General features: G+C 43.5%; 1 protein-coding gene across 1 annotated transcript in view; it reads left to right on the forward strand.

Annotated features, from left to right (window-relative positions):
• The first annotated feature begins 3,185 nt into the window (after positions 1-3,185).
• The window catches only part of LOC124720231 (poly [ADP-ribose] polymerase tankyrase-1-like), a 105,941-nt gene continuing 89,073 nt past the window's right edge, over positions 3,186-20,053 (forward strand). The window contains exon 1 of the mRNA XM_047245551.1: positions 3,186-3,309. The gene's annotated coding sequence lies outside the window, so the exon portion shown is untranslated. The remainder of the gene's footprint in view (positions 3,310-20,053) is intronic.

Consider the following 20,053-nt stretch of genomic DNA (forward strand, 5'->3'; position numbering starts at 1 on the left):
GGCAATTCGGTTTAATTCTGAGGACTGTATAGTTTCACCGAGGTATTTAAAATGGCAGACTTGTGCAATTTTACCATATTTTGTTATTAAAGGGGATTTATTTTCTGGCTGCTTTTCCATATATTGGGTTTTTTCATAAGATATCTGTAGTCCGGTTTTTTGTGAAATTTCATGTAGTTTTTCCACTGCGTGAATCGCTTCTGTTCTGTTATTGGTGATAATTGCAATATCGTCAGCGAAAGCAAGGCACTTGACTTTAATTCGGTTCTCTTACCTGATACCAATTTGGATACCCTTTACGTGAGGTTCCCATTCCCCGATTATCTTTTCTAGAACAATATTGAAAAGGATTGGGGATAGTCCGTCCCCCTGTCGGACTCCAGATTTGATTTCGAAGGGTTCTGATACTTCGCCCATGAATTTCGCTTTGGCCGTTGTTCCTGTAAGTGTCTGTTCTGTGATTTTTCGTGTCTTTCGGTCGATCCCAAATTCTTCCATGATTTTAAACAGGGTTCCACGGTCCACTGAATCATATGCTTTCCTGAAGTCGATGAATGTAACTACTGTGTTTCTGCATTTCCTCATTTGTAATATTGTCCTTAAGCACCAGATCTGTTCCGCACATGACCGTCCTTTTCTGAATCCGGCATGGTATTCACCAATTAGTGTATCTGCTTGGGATTCTATCCTGTTTAAAAGCGCTTTGGAAAGGATTTTGTAAGCGACTGGGAGCAGGGAAATTCCTCTGTAATTGTTCATGTCTGTCTTGTCGCCCTTTTTGTGTAGCGGGTGAATTAGAGCGCATTTCCAGTCCTCTGGTATCTGCTCCGTTATCCATATGTCTGATATTATATGGTGTAATTTCTGCATAAGTATAGGATCGTTTAGTTTCCAGAACTCAGCAATGATCCCATCTTCTCCTGGTGCTTTGTTACTTTTCAACTGCTTGACAATCTCCATAATTTCTTCAAGATCCGGGGCATCTGAGTCTGGGTGTGTGAATACTGGAGAAGAGAAGACGTTTTTCTTGGGGTGGTTCGCAGTTGAGGAGGGAACTGAAATATTGGGCTAAGATTTCGTGTTGGTTTCCAAAGAGCCATCGGGTTTCTTGAAGCACAAGCTAGGCGCTTGGTATCCCTGTAAGTTTTCTCTGAAAGTCTTATAAAAATTTCTTGTATTATTTTTGATGAAATCCTGCTGGATTTCAGAGTGTCTGTTGTTGTCATATCTCCGTTTTTCTTTTCTAATTATTTTTGAGGTCTGTTTTTGGGTTTTAAGAAAGTTCTCCCAGTTTTCTTCAGTTTTGTGACTGCTAAATTTTTTCCATGCAGTTATTCGGTTGTCAACTGCCTCATCACAGGTTGCATTCCACCAGCGATGTTTCCTGTTACGAGGGGGTTGTCCTAATTTGAGGGCTTCCTGAATTTTCTCTGTTAGTTTCTTCCAGTCTGTTGATTTTTCCAGATTAATTTGCATGATGATTTTTTCTTTGTTCGGTTGCAGATATTCCGGATCTGGTTTGGTACTTTTGGGTGGCCTTTTTAGCATTCTGTTGGGTTGGAATTTTGTTTTTATTTGGAGAAGATGATGATCTGATTCAAAGACACCTTTGCGGGTTCTGATGTTTTGAATTTCTTTTATGTTTTCTTTGGAAATTGCGACATGGTCTATTTGGTATTCACCCTGTCTAAGACTGGGTGATCTCCATGTGGTTAATTTATGTGCAGGTTTTTGAAACTGGGTACTCATTATTTTGAGTCCAAAGTTTCTGCAGAAGTCGATTAGTTTTTCACCATTGTCCACTGTTTCAGGGTAGATTTTATTGTGGTGATTTGTGGGGGCGTGCACATTGATCAGAGTGTATGCTTTATTAGCTGATTTTACTGATAACAGGGAGACTCTTCCATTGGGAGACGTGAAGTCAGTAACTGAGTCGAGTACGGAAGTGTGTACGGCGAATCCTGTTACGAAAAGTGGTAGTTTGTCTCTTACTTTTATGGCAGGTTTGCCCTTGTAGATCCTGTAATTCTCTGTGTTAAAGTGTCCTTCATCTGCGAATCTTGTCTCTTGCAGTGCAGTGATTTTCAGGTTAAATTTTCCCATTGCGTTGGTGAGTTGCTTTAATTTGCCTGTTTTAGTGAGGGTGTTCACATTAATTGTACCAATAAAATTTTTACGTTTCGTTTTGAGAGTGTGACGAGTATTTGAGTAGCTCCGATTCTTCTCCGCATGGTGTTCCTGATGCCCCAGAATCCGGTGATCAGGTGAATCCAGTCTATCGACTGGTGCCTGGGGTAGTCACTCTGTGGTCGTCTTTTCCATCATGCGTTCAAGTTGAATTTAATTTTTTGTGGTGATCTCTGTTGAGACCACAGGTATACGACTCGATGTTTGAGTTCGAGAAGATTTTGTGCAGCCGCCTCAACTAGAGGAACAGACGCTGACCACTGGCCGCCAGATGCTGAACAGACACCACTGGGTTTATTGGTTTTTGGTCCGCCCTGGGTATTTCATTTCCCCAGCACCACCTATATCTAGGAAGCTTTCCCCTATCCGCCACCCGGGGAGGCGCCCGATGGGGGTACCAACAAACCCACGCGGGATATATATATATATAGAGAGAGAGAGAGAGAGAGAGAGAGAGAGAAATAGAGAGATAGAGGGTGGGGGGGGACATTTCAGTGACCGAACGGACGGTACATAATGTTGTGAATATATACTGTTCACGGTTTCCATTTTGCTTTTTTTTTTTTTTTTGTTTTTTCACAGTTCAGCACACTTTCTTCCCGTTTTCATACTTATATCTGTGTTCAGGTTTTGACGAGCTGTCCACTGGGTTATGTTGCCGCTAAATCTGGGGGGCGGGGGGGGGGGGAGGGTTGCTATGGGGAGTTTCCCTTGTAAGAAAGACTGCCGTACCGGCTGCTGACGGAAAATGTTTGTTCACCTGCTGCGTGTATTGTCGGCAGCGCGACAAGTCGGCCGTGTCGTCACAAGGAAGACGGGAGCGGACGTCTAGGCCAATGGTGGGCAGAACTGTTTATTCGGTACGCAGCGTTCTGTGGAAAGAAGTGTGGGGTAGGCGGCTCACTTCCACGAAGCGGAAAGGTCGCACTGCTCGCGCTTTCTGCACTGCCCTCCAGGAAGAGTGGTGGGGGTAGGGCTGGGGGAGGGAGGGGAGTCACGTGACGTCGGAGCTGCGGCCCCTCCCGCCTGGACAACGATCAGTCGCTCGCTGACCGCGCCGCTGGAGAGTCGCAGAAGGTCCGCGCTTCATCCTCCGCAGCAGAGCAGCCGCGTACACAGCAGGTAGGAGCTGTCAGCCGGCACGTGACTCGCTTCTCTCCGCGGATGTACTATGAGGCACGGAATCACTAAGTGGTATATCAAACTACACGGGATCCTTGCTTGTCCGGTCGTCATTAATCCGGATTCCTTTGTGTTTTCCTTTCTAACTCGCAAATATGTTTACCGTCGATAGGGTATGATATATTTAATTAAATGAAAAAAGTAGTTTACTGTTACCAGTCACCGTTTTACTTTAATGTGAGTTGAAGGGATTTTTTTGTGTTTATGTAGGTTGGCATTGATTGTTTCTAGTGTGGGATCTAGTGGCACAGAGGAATAAAGGTTTTGTGTGTCAAACGAGGCAAGTGTGGCTCCATCGGGTACTTGTATGTTTTTGACATATTGTGTGGATTCTGCTGTGTTTTTAAGTGTTCTCTCATTATTGAATGTGTACGCTTGTTTGAGAATTCTGAAGAGTATTTTATTGAGCTCGAATGTTGGGATGTTCCTACAGTTCACTATGGGCCTGATGGGGGTCCCATTTTTCTGTATCTTAGGTTGTGACCTAAGACAAGGTGTTTGTGGGCTCATTGTTACAATGTTTCTTGCTTCTTGGATGGTGAGTAGAAAGTTAATGTTGTTCGAAATGTGTTTAATTTCCTTTTGTATTCTGGCTGTTGGATCTTTATGTATTTCAGTTATGTTGCTGGTTTGGAAGAAGTCTCTATGTATGTTGTTCTGTCCATTACAACAGTTGTGTTGCCCTTGTCAGCTTTTACAATTATTGCATTATTCGTGTTTAATTTAGTCTTAATGGTACGTATAAGGGCTTCTTCTCTTTTCTTGTATGCTGGGAATGGTTTTGCAATTTCCTTTTCAATGATTTCGTTAATTTTGTGGCAGGCTGATATTCTGTCGGTTTGTTTCTTAAAGGCGATGGTCGAGATCTGTGAGACACAAGTGATGAGCTTCTCTCGGTTCTTTTGGTCCAGCGGAGCTTGAACATTGTGTTTTAAGCCTTTGCAGAGTAGAGCCTCTTCTTCTGCAGTGAATATTATGTTCGTGATGTTGAGGAAAGGTGTGTAGAATGTGTGCTTCTTTTGGCTGTTTTGGTTCGGTTTGGAAGGTAATTGTTGCTTTATAAGATTGACCGGTTTTTTCTTCTGTGTAGCTTTCGTTTTCTGTACGATGAACTCGGTGTACTCTTTGCCTTTTTTGGTTATGGAATCGTGTTGTGACTGGTAACAGTACGCGTCTTGTTTCATTTAATGTCAGTAATATTTGTTGACACCGGATGCTGCATAGCGATACCCTGTTCTACGTTCCGAGCTATCGACTACTAGTCAGTGTGGACCTGTTCCTCAAGGTACAGGCTGGTAATTGAACTATACTAGCAAGGGAACCTCCCCATCGCACCCCCCTCAGATTTAGTTATAAATTGGCACAGTGGATAGGCCTTGAAAAAACTGAACACAGATCAATCGAGAAAACAGGAAGAAGTTGTGTGGAACTATGAAAAAATAAGCAAAATATACAAACTGAGTAGTCCATGCGCAAGGTAGGCAACATCGATAATGTGAACCCAGGAACGCCGTGGTCCCGTGTTTTAGCGTGAGCAGCTGCCGAAAGAGAGGTCCTCGGTTCAAGTCTTCCCTCGAGCGAAAAGTTTACTGTCTTTATTTTCTCAAAGTTATGATCTGTCCGTTCGTTCATTGACGTCTCTGTTCACTGTAATAAGTTTAGTGTCTGTGTTTTGCGACCGCACCGCAAAACCGTGCGATTAGTAGACGAAAGGACCTGCCTCTCAAATATTCATTGACCTCGTTATTGAAGTCGGGAGCGACATTTGCTGGGTTCATATTGCCAACGGAATACATCTCCCGTATTTAATGCACTCTCGTCCAGAGTAGCGAACAGTCAACTGCCAGCCAGGGAGCCTCGTTAGCAAGGATACTCTCTTCCGTGTGCTGTAGTCGACTGACGTCGTGTGTTTCGATGTTTGTTTAGGTGCAGCGCCCCCATACTACGGCGCAGTTACCTCGCATGGGACGGACGGACGGAGAGATAATAATTGTCTGAAAATAAAAAATTAAACTTTTCACTCGAGGGAAGACTTGAACCAAGGACCTCTCGTTCCGCAGCTGCTCACGCTAACCACGGGACCACGGCGCTCCTGAACTCAGACTATCCTTGACGTTGCCTATCTTGGGCATGGACTACTCAGTTTGTATATTTTGCTTATTTTTATCATAGTTCCACACAACTTCTTCCTGTTTTTCAAGGCCTATCCACTGTGCCAACTTATAACTAAATCTGAGGGGGTTGCGATGGGGAGGTTCGCTTGTAAGTAAAATCGTCATAACTTCTGAACGCTTTGCGTTCGGACGTTCAAGCTGCGCGGGCCGTGGTGGGAATTAGTATGCGCCGTACGGTTTGGCTTAGGGACGAAGCCGACTTTCATTTGGATCGCTCCGTCAATCAGCAAAACTGGCGCTTTTCGGGGACCGAGAATCCGCATTTCGCGATCGAGAAGTCTCTTCACTCTCGGCTGGTGAGTGTGTGGTGTGCGATGTCCAGCCGCGGAATAATCGGTGCGGTATTCCCTGATGGCAAGGTCACTACCGAACGGTACGTGAAGGTTTTGGAATATGATTTCATCCCCATTATCCAAAGTGAAGTCGGGTGATGCTGCGGGAATTAGATTAGGAAATGAGACGTTTAAAGTAGTAAATGAGTTTTGCTATTTGGGGAGCAAAAATAACTGATAATGGTCGAAGTAGAGAGGATATAAAATGTAGACTGGCAAGGAAAGCGTTTCTGAAGAGATATTTGTTAACAACGAGTATAGATCTAAATGTCAGGAAGTCGTTTCTGAAAGTATTTGTATGGAATGTAGCCATGTATGGAAGTGAAACGTGGACGATAAATAGTTTGGACAAGAAGAGAATAGAAGTTTTCGAAATGTGGTGCTACAGAAGGATGCTGAAGATTAGATGCGTAGATCACACAACTATTGAGGAGGTATTGAACAGAATTAGCGAGAAGAGAAATTTGTGGCACAACTTGACTAGAAGAAGGGATCGGTTGGTAGGACATGTTCTGAGGCATCAAGGGATCACCAATTTAGTATTGAAGGGGAGTGTGGAGGGTAAAAATCGTAGAGGGAGACCAAGAGATGAATGCACTAAGCAGATTCAGAAGGATGTAGGTTCCGGTAGGTATGGGAGATGGAGAAGCTTGCACAGGATAGAGTAGCATGGAGAGCTACGTCAAACCAGTCTCTGGGCTGAAGACCACAACAACAACATCCAAAGTGACCCTGATTTCGACAAGATATGGTTCATGCTTGACCCCATCGAAGCAGGAGAGTGTTTGATGTCCTGGAGGAGCAGTTTGGGGACCGCATTCTCACTCTGGGGTACCCAGAGGCCACTGGCATGGCTTTGGCCGCCATACTCTCCAGATCTGAACACTCGCAACTCCTTTTTGTGGGTTATATTAGAGACAAGGTGTACAGCGAAAACCCCAAAACCATTGCTTTAAACAGCCATTCAGAAGGTCATCGACACTTCAGCGAATCATCCAGAATTTCGCTGTTCGTCGGCGGCACATCATCGCCAATGAAGGCAGGCTTATCGAACATGTCATATCCTAAATCGGAATATGTGTAGTGACGTTTACATGTTCAATAAAGTGTGTGCACGCCGTAGTTTGTAACTAATGTACCTTTTTCCGTATAGTTCAACAGTAGTCAACCTGTACGTCCACAGGATGCGTCTTTCGTCGTGCGCAATGGCAGACGCACGGGAACACAAGGGCACGCACAAAGAATTGTGCTCCGGCCGGAGTGGCCGAGCGGTTCTAGCCGCTACAGTCATGAGCCGCGGCCGCTACAGACGCACGATCGAGGCCTGCCTCGAGCATGGGTGTGTGAGATGTCCTGAGGTTAGTAAGGCTTAAGTAGTTCTAAGTTCTAAGGGACTGATGGGCTCAGAAGTCCCAGAGTGCCCAGAGCCATTTGGACCATTTTCTGCTTGGGAAAATGCAACAATAAGGCTGGCACTGATATTTCGCTAAGTAGTAAGTGGTGGCTTATACACCACCTCGAGCTGCTTGTTCCTCATTACAAAACAAAGCATTTCAGCGATTTATTACTGAAACTGAAAAATACTGAAGGGACGTTCGTAGCCGTTATGTGAAGGCTAATTAGCTTTGAATGCGTCAATTGCACTTTGTTTACAGAACATTAATCATAAAGGACGATATGTAGAAAAATATCCTCGCACACGGAAAAATTTTGGAGTTTCCTAGAAGCCAGAATCTAGTACGATATAGGTTTTATTTTTCAGTTTTGTAGTTTTTGCATATTCAGTGTACATCATTTCAGTTTTTAGTAGTTTTTTGAGGAGCTAAACTTTTTTGTTTGAATGTCAGGCTCCCCAGTTGCTGTGCTTTTAAGTCGCCATAGCATTGAATATTCGTCCACGGTTTTCACATATGCGGAAGCTTTTCCTAAATTTTTTTCTCTTTTGAGTTTCTCTACTTCAAAACTTACTGTATCTTATTCTTTACAAAAGTTTGATCGGAGACCTTTTATATAACACCTGACGACCAGGGTAACAGTTCTCGAATTTTTGTTCAAATAGTCTTCAGAACGGGACACTCCGGACAACTTTCTTCTTTGTCTGTAATCATCTTTGCCGGCCATTGTAGCCGAGCGGTTCTAGGCGCTTCAGTCTGGGACCGCTACGGTCGCAGGTTCGAATCCTGTCTCGGGCATGGATGTGTGTGATGTCCTTAGGTTAGTTAGGTTTAAGTAGTTCTAAGTTGTAGGGGACTGATGACCTCAGAAGTTAAGTCGCATAGTGCTCAGAGCCATATTGTAATCATTATAATCAGCTGTGCTTCCTTTGCATGCAGCAGACATTATTTCGCATAATCCGTTTCACAGCATAACCTCAACACATTACACACTGGCCTCAGCCACCAGTCGGGTGCTAAAAAGCGCACGGCCACCATTTCCAGGAAATTACGCAAGCTCAAATGCGTATGCGTTGTTGCGCTGTTGGAAATTTACGCGCACGCGCAGCGCTGAATAAGTGTGGACACACCTTTAAAGAGTTGAGAAGCTAAGTCGGCGTTGCTCTTTTGTTTTGTGTTTGGAGTGTGCGCCAGTGAAACGGCTTCGAAACGAAAGAAAGTGGTTGTTTCGATGCACAAAGTTGAAAAGATGAAACAGAATAGACCATTGGTCGCTAAACTACCGCCCGATTTAAGAGTTAAGTATCCATGCGCCAAGCGGTTCTCAGCCGTATTTTATAATAATATGCCTCTAGCACCTAACAACCGAAACGATAAACGTCAACTAAAAGGTTTCGACAAGTTATTGCATCCAGTCGCCTTGTGTTTTATTATTCAGTTTTTATTTTCCAGTATCGGTTTCGAATCGCCTAGCGATTCATCATCCGATGCTACATATTCACTGCACGTTTCAAACGTTCGTGGGACTCACGTAGCAGAATGTATAGCCTAAACATATAACCACTGAATTTGGCGAGACTTGTTCACAGTATGAGATCGATGCTTGCACGCTACGTTTATATATTCTGCCACAAGTGCGTGAAACGTGCAGTCAACGTGTACCATCTGATGAGGAATCGCTGGGCGATTCTAAACCGGTAAAAATTGAGTGGTAAAGCAAAAGGCAACTGACTGCAGTAATTCTGGAAACCTTTCTGCATGCACTACGGATAAGTTTTGACGTCAACAAACGTTCAAAGCTTCTCTCTTGCTCAGCAACAAACAAAAATAATTACAGTGATAGTAATATTTTAAGACGTGTTTAATTTTAATTGACGTGGGCAAATGCGGCTGTGAGCTAGTAAACTTGGCCGGTTACGTCAGGGGCAGGCGGGCAACTGTTGATTAGGTAAGAGGTTGTGAGGGGAGGGGGGGGGGGGGGGAGTTTTATTGTTTCCCTTGCAGTGCAGACACGTCAAGGACGTGCGCGAAGCTTATAGATCTCCTGCCGTGGTACAAGTTACAAGTACTAAGCGACTTGTACTGAAATTGCATACCTACGGAATGTAGTCCGTTACGTGACTGGATTCGCGATTTCCTGTCAAAGAGGTGACACTTCGTAGTAATTGGCGGGAAGTCATAATTAAGACACATTTCTGGCGTTTCCCAAGGTTTCATCTGTATAAACGATTTAGGAGGCAATATGTTTGCGGATGGTACTGTCGTTTATCGTCTAACAGAACCACCAGAAGATCAAAACAAATTGCAAAACGATTTACAAAAGATATCTGTATAGTGCGAAAATTGGCAATTGACACTGAATAATGAAAAGTTCGAGGTCATCCGCACAACTGCTGAAAGGCGTGCATTATAAACACCACTTACACGATAAGTCAGTATAATCTTAAAGACTGTAAACTCAACTAAATGCCTAGGAATTACAAATACGAACATGTTAAACTGGAACGAACACACACAAAATATTGTGGGGAAGGCGAACCAAAGACTGCGTTTTATTCGCAGAACACTTAGAAAATGTAACAGATCTACTAAAGAGACTGCCTACACTACGCTTGTCCGCCCTCTTTTGGAATAGTGCTGCACGGTGCGGCATCCTTACCAGGTAGGATTAACGGAGAACATCGAAAAAGTTCAAAGAAGGGCAGCACATTTTGTACTATCGCGAAATAGGGGAGAGACAGTCACTGACATGATGCAGAATTGGGGGTCGATACCATTAAAATAAAGGCGTTTTTCTTTGCGGCGGAATCAAATTCGAATGGCTCTGAGCACTATGGGACTTAACTTCTGACGTCATCAGTCCCCTAGAACTTAGAACTACTTAAACCTAACTAACCCAAGGACATCACCCACATCTATGCCGGAGGCAGGATTCGAACCTGCGACCGTAGCGGTCGCGCCGTTCCAGACAAGCGCCTAGAACCGCTCTTCCACACCGGCCGGCAGGGATTATAAGTAAATGCAAGCAAAGTGAGGGATAAAAATAACGAATGCAATAACATCGACAAAAAATACGATGATAAAACAAAAGAAATTAAATTGGAATTAGTGAATGAAATTAATTAAAATCACACGAACAAAGATTTCAAGCAGAAAGAGAGTGATTGGTTAGTTGACTTGGGAGAGGGGGCCAAACAGCGACGTCATCGGTTCCAACGAATTAGGGAAGCCATGGAGTGCTGTGTGCACAACGACCATATACGTTAAATTAAAAGGAAGGTCAGCGTTGGTTGTAATATTGATGTTTTATTGATAGCTGAATCGATTTTCGATCACATAGTGATCTTCGGTGCTGTACACATTAAACTCAGATGAAATCGAAAATCGATTCAGCTATCAATAAAACATCAATATTACGACCAACGCTGAATTAGGGAAGGATGGGCAGTGCACTTTCAAAGAAACCATCGCGGCATTTGACTGAAGCGATTTAGAGAAATCACGGAAAACCTAAATCAGGATGACCGAACGCGGCTTTGAACCGTCGTCCTCTCTAATCCTATTCCACTGTGCTAACCACTGCGCCACCTCGCTCCGCTTATGTATAAGAATTGACAATACCGGGTGATTATACAGTAGTGCGTACTGTACATCTAGCTCCTTTTGACGTCCATAAAACATCGATCGTTGCTGGCACTGTCGGAAGACTTGATGCTGCCATATATTGGTAGCCATTGTTGTAGACGAGATTTTTTTGCTGGTTGTGGCGTTTTTCTACATCTACATCCATATTCCGTAAGCCACCTGACGGTGTGTGGCGGAGGGTACCTTGAGTACCTCTATCGGTTCTCCCTTCCATTTCAGTCTCGTTATTGTTCGTGGAAAGAAAGATTGCCGGTATGCCTCTGTGTGGGCTCTAATCTCTCTGATTTTATCCTCAGGGCCTCTTCGCGAGATATACGTAGGAGGGAGCAATATACTGCTTGACTCCTCGTTGAAGGTATGTTCTCGAAACTTCAACAAAAGCCCGTACCGAGCTACTGAGCGTCTCTCCTGCAGTCTTCCACTGGAGTTTATCTATCATCTCCGTAACGCTTTCGCGATTACTAAATGATCCTGTAACGAAGCGCGCTGCTCTCCGCTGGATCTTCTCTACCTCTTCTATCAACCCTGTCTGGTACGGATCCCACACTGCTGAGCAGTATTCGAGCAGTGGGCGAACAAGCGCACTGTAACCTACTTCCTTTGTTTTCGGATTGTATTTCCTTAGGATTCTTCCAATGAATCTCAGTCTGTTATCTGCTTTACCGACCATCAACTTGATATGCTCATTTCATTTTCAATCACTCCTAATGCGTACTCCCAGATAATTTATGGAATTAACTGTTTCCAGTTGCTGACCTGCTATATTGTACCTAAATGATAAAGGATCTTTCTTTCTATGTATTCGCAGCACATTACACTTGTCTACATTGAGATTCAATTGCCATTCCCTGCACCATGCGTCAATTCGCTGCAGATACTCCTGCATTTCAGTACAGTTTTCCATCCTTTGTGCTTTCTGACAGCTTTGTTTTACAGAGAGTCATAGATCAATAAATTAAAACAAAATTGTAACCATATAACACCGCTGGAGTTCTTTCAGATAAAGCAGTCAAAAGTGCAAAAAATTTGTAAACGGAACAAAAGGCCATAGTTATAAAAAAATGTGATCTATAACGACATTACCGATCGAAATATGGCAGCATAGCTGTCATAATCACGCCATCTGTTAGTTATAACAATCAACTCAATACAGACAGCGACAGCACTAATGTGTGTTCTGTGGACGTGGAAAAGAGTAAGCAGTATTGCATAATCACACACTATTGTCAATAGTTGTAAAAAAAAAAAAAGAAACGAAGGTTAACGAAATTGCGTGTTATTCACAGACAGATAGAAAATGGCACTGTAATTGAAATAAACTTAGCGCAAACAAATAAAGCAGTAAATACTTTAAAACAACGACTATGTCTTGCAAGACAGATGTGCGGTTCAGCCTGGACTGCAGAAGCTAAGTTCACTCATGCAGTAGCCGCTGTCCTTTTGGCTTCTCACAGTATTTACGTCTACGGCTGCTGATATTTTTAAAGATCTGTGGAATCCGATTATCGATATTTAAACAAATATCATTATCGGCCAGCGATATACCGAAAAAAATGATCGTCCTATCATCATCAACTTAAGGCTCTGCCTTGTCAATTTAGCCACGTCCTTCTCTCCATTGTCATTCTCTTCAATTCTTCATGGGATTTTATCCCCATATCTTCTTTGATGTTATTAAAATATGTTGTTCATTGCCTGCCTCTTTGTTTTTTCCCTAAAACTTTTTCTTCAAATACATTCTTTAGTAACTGGTTGTCTGATTATGTGCCCTATGATTTTTTATTTTCTTCTTCCTATATAATTTAGCTGCATTCTGTTCTCGTTCACTTCTCTTAAGACCTGTTCATTACTTTTTCTATCTACCCAGTTTGTTTTCGTCATTCTTCTCCATATCCACATTCCCATTGCTTCGTCTCTTTTTCTCTGCCTTTCCCAGAGTCCACACTTCACATCCGTGTGTTAAGACCCTCCCGACAAAAGTTTTGGCGAACTTTCTCCTACTTTCTAGGCTTATGATTGTCTGTTAGTAAATTCCTTTTATTTTGGAAAGCTTGCTTTGCCAAGGCTATTCTCTTTATATCTGCGATACATTTATTGTTGTCAGTGATTGTGCTCCCCAAATAACAGAAGTTCCCAACCTGCTCCAGAACATCTTCTAGTTTAATATTAACTTTGTGGTGTCACCGCCAGACACCACACTTGCTAGGTGGTAGCCTTTAAATCGGCCGCGGTCCGTTAGTATACGTCGGACCCGCGTGTCGCCACTGTCAGTGATTGCAGACCGAGCGCCGCCACACGGCAGGTCTAGTCTAGAGAGACTCCCTAGCACTCGCCCCAGTTGTACAGCCGACTTTGCTAGCGATGGTTCACTGCCTACATACGCTCTCATTTGCAGAGACGACAGTTTAGCACAGCCTTCAGCTACGTCATTTGCTATCACCTAGCAAGGCGCCATATTCACTTACTATTGATATTGATGTTGTGAATCATGTACCTGCAAGAGCGACGTTCATCATTAATGGATTAAAGTATCAAACTAGCTACGTCCGCTTTCTGAATTCTAATTCCTTGTCACGTTCCAGACCTCACGTCACTATAGTTCTTCCCTCCTCACGCCAGCCTGCGTGATCTAACACGGTGTTGGCTCTTCAGCCAACACAACATTTATCATTTTCTTTTGTCTTCCCTACTACCATGGCTTTTGTTTTCTTCTTATTCATTTTTAGATTAAATTCTCTTAGGATTTTGGCAGATTTTAGCAACATAAACTCCATTTCCGTTACTGAGTCAGCAAGTACTACTACTATATCATCTGCAAAATGGATACAGTGTATTCGTTCCCCGTTATTCTTTTCAATTTTTAGTGGTTTTTTCAATAAATAAGTTGAACAAATATGGCGATAATGGGCATTCTTGCCTTACTCCCCTCCATATTTTTGCTTCTTCTTCACACCATTCACTGCTATCTTTGCTTCCTGCCTCGTCCTATTGGCGGAAAGGAATCGAATCCACCAGGCTATAAAAAATACCGGTTGCACGTTATAGATAAATAGCCAGTTTTAGAGCTGCATATAAAAGTGTTGATTTATTTATTATAGCAGACCGTTTATCCCCCTCAGAGCAAGACAGGAATGGAAAATGGTGCACATTCACGCTTGGCGGTAAACATTTTTTTTAAAATGGTTCAAATGGCTCTGACCACTATGGAACTTAACTCCGGAGGTCATCAGTCCCCTGGAACTTCGAACTACTTAGACCTAACTAACCTAAGGACATCACACACATCCATGTCCGAGGCAGGATTCGAACCTGGGACCGTAGCGGTTGCGCGGTTCGAGACTGTAGCGCCTAGAACCGCTCGGCCACACCGACCGGCGGTAACCACTTTGCTAACAATGATAACGGCAGGTAAGTGGCACAACAGATGACGTCCGGTGAGTCCGTCGTTCGGCTTTGTCACACATCAGATTTGTCCGGAACACTTCAGGTCGAGCCGGCTGGTGTGGCCGAGCGGTTCTAGGCGCTACAGTCTGGAACCGCGCGACCGCTACGGTCGCAGGTTCGAATCGTGCCTCGGGCATGGATGTGTGTGATGTCCTTAGTTTAGTTAGGTTTAAGTAGTTCTAGGGGACTGATGACCTCATAAGTTAAGTCCCATAGTGCTCAGAACCATTTGAACTTCGTCGACTTCACTGTTTTTTTCCATTTCTGCATACACCAGCGACGTAGGAATAGTAGTGTCAAAATTGCGTGGTGAAGCTAAACGTTGCATTTTCTGTTGGTAGCGCCCAGCGTCTATTACGTCAGCGTTTCCGCTACTCACCGCAAACACTAAGCTTGTCACGTAGATTTATATACAACAGTTTCAGCAGCTATTTTTGAAGAATGCCGATGTGATGAAATAGCACACTAGTTGCGTTTAAAATTTGTTTTTTAACACAACTGGTGTGCTATTTCTTCATATCGGATATCTTGTTATCCCACTTACACCGCCACCCCCCAGTGCAATAAGACTTTTGTGCCACCTATACTTGCTTCACACAATCAGAGAGAGACATTGGACTTGACGAAAGCTCAAAAAGTATTAAGACTCTTTCACACAGTGAGAGAAAAATTGTGTCTACTACAGTTTCAAAAGGGGTAACGGCCTTGCCGTGAGTTCACCGGAGTTAAGCGCTGTCGGGTGTGACCGGCACTTGGATGGGTGACCATCCGTTCCGCCATGTGCTGTTGGCACTTTTCGGGGTGCACTCAGCCTCGTGATGCCAGTTGAGGAGCTACACGACCGAATGGTAGCGGCTCCGGTCACAGAAAACCATCGTAACGACCGGGAGAGCGGTGTGCTGACCCCACGCCCCTCCTTCCCGCATCCTCAATGAGGATGACACGGCGGTCAGATGGTCCCGATGGGCCACTTGTGGCCTGAAGACGGAGTGCTTACAGTTTCAAAAGAACAACTTAAAATATTTATCGAAAATTGCGAACAAAATATAATATAAAAATATCTGCACTCGATACTGCCATTTCGATTTTGATCGATATTTTATCAACAGCCGTACTTGTGTCTGTGGCGTGCACAATGGCACTGACGATTCCTCAAACAATTCAGTAATACATCCTGCAAACGAAACATTTATTTTGTATCTTAGTGTCTCCCTGGTTGATAGTGAAGTAGATATTTTTCCATTATTAGTCATAATTATTGTGCTACTTAGAATTCAGGTACTCATCTAACTTCATATGTAGAGCCTGGCTTTAAGAGTGAGTCACTGACTCTACGTGATTACTCTGTCATTCACAATAAAGTGCCTGGCAGAGGGTTCACTGAACCGCCTTCAATCTGTCTCTCTACCGTTCCACTCTCGAACGGCGCGCGGGAAAAAAACGAGCACTTAAATTTTTCTGTGCGGGCCCCGATGTCTCTAATTTTATCGTGATGATCATTTCTCCCTATGTAGGTGGCTGCAAACAGAATGTTATCGCAATCGGAGGAGAGAACTGGTGATTGAAATTTCACGAGAAGATCCCGTCGCAACGAAAAACGCCTTTGTTTTAATGATTGCCGCTCCAATTCGCGTATCCTGTCTGTGACACTAGCTCCCCTATTTCGCGATAACACAAAACGAACTGCCGTTCTTTGTACTTTTTCGATGTCATCCGTCTGTCCCACCTGATGCGGATCCCACACAGCACAGCAATACTCCAGAATAGGGCGGACAAGCGTGGTGTAAGCAGTCTCTTTGGTAGATCTGTTGCACATTCTAAGTGGTCTGCCAGTGAAACGCAGTCTTTGGTTTGCTCTTCCCACAGCATTATCTACGTGATCGTTCCAATTTAGTTTATTTGTAATTGTAATTCCTAAGTACTTAGTTGAATTTACAGCCTTCAGATTTGTGTGACTTATCGAAATTTAGCGGCTTTCTCTTAGTACTCATGTGAATAACTTCACACTTTTCTTTATTCAGGGTCAATTGCCACTTTTCGCACCGTACAGATATCTTATCTAAATCATTTTGCAAGTCGTTTTGGTCATCTGATGACTTTGCAAGACGGTAAATGAGAGCATCATCTGCAAACAATGTAATAGGGCTACTCGGATTGTCTCATATGTTGTTAATAAAGATCAGAAACAACAGAGAGCCTATAACAATTTCTTGGGGAACGCTGGATATTACTTCAGTTTTACTCGATGACTTTCCGTCTATTTACTACGAACTGCGACCTTTCTGACTGGAAACAACGAATCCAGTCGCACAACTGAGGCGATACTCCAACCGACTGGTGCCTCGCACGTCGTACATTGCTGAATATTAAGTGCCGCTGACATGGCAGAAACCGCTTCAAAAGCCGAAAGAAGCGTCCCCTCATATTCCCCCAGTTTAGGCTACATGCACTCGAAGCTGCGGATGCAGAGCATCCACTAATCACTGGCCTATTTACGGGGGGGGGGGGGGGTACTCAAAGAAACTGGTATTATTTTTTAAAACTTTATTTTCAAATTGTTTACAAAACTACCTTATCCCCTTTAAGATACTCTCCAGTACAAGTAACACATTTGTTCCACTGGTGCTCCCACTGCTCGAAACCTTTTTTGTAGTCATCCTTATAAATGACCGACAAACCCTCCCTCGTTTTTCTTTTTTTTTTTCCTCGACTTCTCAAATGTGTCCTTTCATGCTCCTTTCCATGCGTGGAAATAAGAAATAAGTGGCATAGAGCTAGGCCAGGCGAATAAGGTGCATGGGGGCAGTGGAACCTTGCCATTTTTAGCCAAAAATTGTGTAACTGAGATGGCTGTGTGTGCAGGTGCGTTGTCATCCTGGAAGAACCAATCTCCTGTCTGCCACAAATCGGGTCTTTTTTTACGACGACTGTTACGCGACCCTCTTAAAAGTTCCAAATAAAAGGTCTGATTTGCTGTCTGACTCGGGGGAACATACTCTGAAGTTCCATGTGGCTTTTCACAGATGATGCTGTAGTGTACAGAGAAGTTGCAGCATTAGAAAATTGTAGCGAAATGCAGGAAGATCTGCAGCGGATAGGCACTTGGTGCAGGGAGTGGCAACTGACCCTTAACATAGACAAATATATTATATTGGAAACAGATGGAAAGAAGGATCCTTTATTGTATGATTATATGATAGAGGAGCTAACACTGGTAGCAGTTACTTCTGTAAAATATCTGGGAGTATGCGTACGGAACGATTTGAAGTGGAATGATCACATGAAATTAATTGTTGGTAAGGCGGGTGCCAGGTTGAGATTCATTGGGAGAGTGCTTTGAAAATGTAGTCCATTAACAAAGTAGGTGGCTTACAAAACACTCGTTCGACCTATACTCGAGTATTGCTCATCAGTGTGGGATCCGTACCAGGTCGGGTTGACGGAGGAGATAGAGAAGATCCAAAGAAGAGCGGCGTGTTTCGTCACGGGGTTATTTGGTAAGCGTGATAGCGTTACGGAGATGTTTAGAAAACTCGAGTGGCAGAGTCTGCAAGAGAGGCGCTCTGCATCGCGGTGTAGCTTGCTCGCCAGGTTTCGAGAGGGTGCGTTTCTGGATGAGGTATCGAGTATATTGCTTCCCCCTACTTATACCTCCCGAGGAGATCACGAATGTAAAATTAGAGAGATTCGAGCGCGCACGGACGGTTTCTGGCAGTCGTTCTTCCCGCGAACCGTACGCGACTGGAACAGGAAAGGGAGGTAATGACAGTGGCACGTAAAGTGCCCTCCGCTACATACCGTTGTTTGTAGATGTACACCTTTGGCATAACAAAATCAGCATTGCTTTGATGTCTGATTGAACTTGAGGACATTTTTTTGGACAAGGTGACAATGACATCTTCCATTGGCTTGACTGTTGCCTTGTTCCTGGGGCGTAACCACTGCACTATGACTCATCACCAGTAATGACCTTTGACAGAAAATCGGGATCAGTTTGAAGCTGTTGTTTCAAAGCAAGACATGTTTCAACTCGATGTTGCTTCCGATTGCCAGTCAGAACCCGAGGAACGAACTTGGCAGGAAGCCTTTTCCATTCCCAAATCTTCCGTTAAAATTCTCTGAACCGAACTCCAAGATAACCCCACTAATCTCTGACAGTTGATCAATTGTCTGCCGACAGTCTGTGAGTGCAAGCTCTCCAATTTTTTTCAATATATTTGCCGATTCGGGCAGTCGATGGACCTCCAGAACGAGGTTTGCAATCAGTCGACATGTCGATATTTTTAAATAGAGCGAACCACTCATACACTTGAGCTTTTCCTATAGCGTCATCTGGGTGAGCTGTTTTCAACATTAAAACTGTTTCAGCAGCTTTTTTACTGAGTAGAAAACAAAATTTCACAGATGCACGTTGTTCATTTGGACTTGCCATCATAATAACCGAACGAAGCAGCAAAACCGATCACTGCAAATAAACAGAACAAACCAGATCGACAACACAGACGGCACTGAACTGGAAATGAGTTGGGGTATACACGCCTAGCGGCAGAAATGCGTACTACAGAAGCTCCGCCCACGGCAATGTTATTCCATTTTTTGTTTTTTGTTGGGGGGGGGGGGGGGGTGGGTCCATACCATCGTACCTATACTGCTGCATGTAACACTTTTCTCATCTGTAGTGTGTAATCTTTATTCCCAAAAAAATCAAGGAACTGTTAACGGTATTAGTATGTTGACATCAGTCTGAAGAGAGCCCAAGTACAGATGAAATTTGTAGTTTCGAATATTAATCTGTAACGGCGCACTGTATAAACATGGCTGACTGGAGACCAAATTTGACATCAGATCAGACAGTGAACTATGTTCAGGACTCAGCTGTATTTTATAACGCTAAACATGGATCCATCGAAACAGGTTTAGATTTGAATTCAGGCAGCATTTAACTCTGCTTGGCAACATGGCTAAAATCAGCTATCGACACGATTAGTGCGCTTCGACCGCAGGTATTTATCGAACGTCGTAGATACGCAGCATTTTTACTATCGGTGTCGTGCTATAACCAGGGGCCGTATTATGTATCGTTCATACCGATCGGTGTAGTAGGTTAGTCTCGGTAGTGACGTCATTTTCGGTTCTGTGTCGAAATACCCAATTCAGTTAAGCTTCTGAGACTTGTTACCGAGCAGTCCTCCCGCCGATTTTACGACAATTGTACCGAGAGGTTTTGGATTTTGGTGTGGCCCTGTCGATCGGTGAGCTGTGGTTTATGTTTGTTATTTTAAACATATTTAGCGGTTTTAGCTTTGGATTTAGTGATTATGTTACTAAAGAATCACCAGAGGACGCATCTGATTGGAAAATGAGTTCTTCTTCTTCGTTTCACCCAACTTTGAGGTACGTTGAATCAATCACTTCTGTGTGTTCTGTGCCTTTCTTTTCGCCCAGTACTGCTTAATTCTTTCTGATCTTGCTTTTCTTTCCTCATCAGAGATGACAATCGTTCTTTTCTTTCTATTTTGGAGCTGGAATCCCTCTTTTCTGTCTTTGCTTATCATTTTTGCGGTCCTGTCTGTGAGCATTTTTTCTGTGATGTGTAGTTCTCTTAAGTCTTTCTCTGTTTGGATAAACCAATTTGGTTTGGATTTTTTATTCCTGAAGTAGTCAAACATTCTTTTTGTAAGTCTATTTGGGTTCA

Source organism: Schistocerca piceifrons, chromosome 11 (genome assembly GCF_021461385.2).
Source record: "Schistocerca piceifrons isolate TAMUIC-IGC-003096 chromosome 11, iqSchPice1.1, whole genome shotgun sequence".
Taxonomy (NCBI): domain Eukaryota; kingdom Metazoa; phylum Arthropoda; class Insecta; order Orthoptera; family Acrididae; genus Schistocerca; species Schistocerca piceifrons.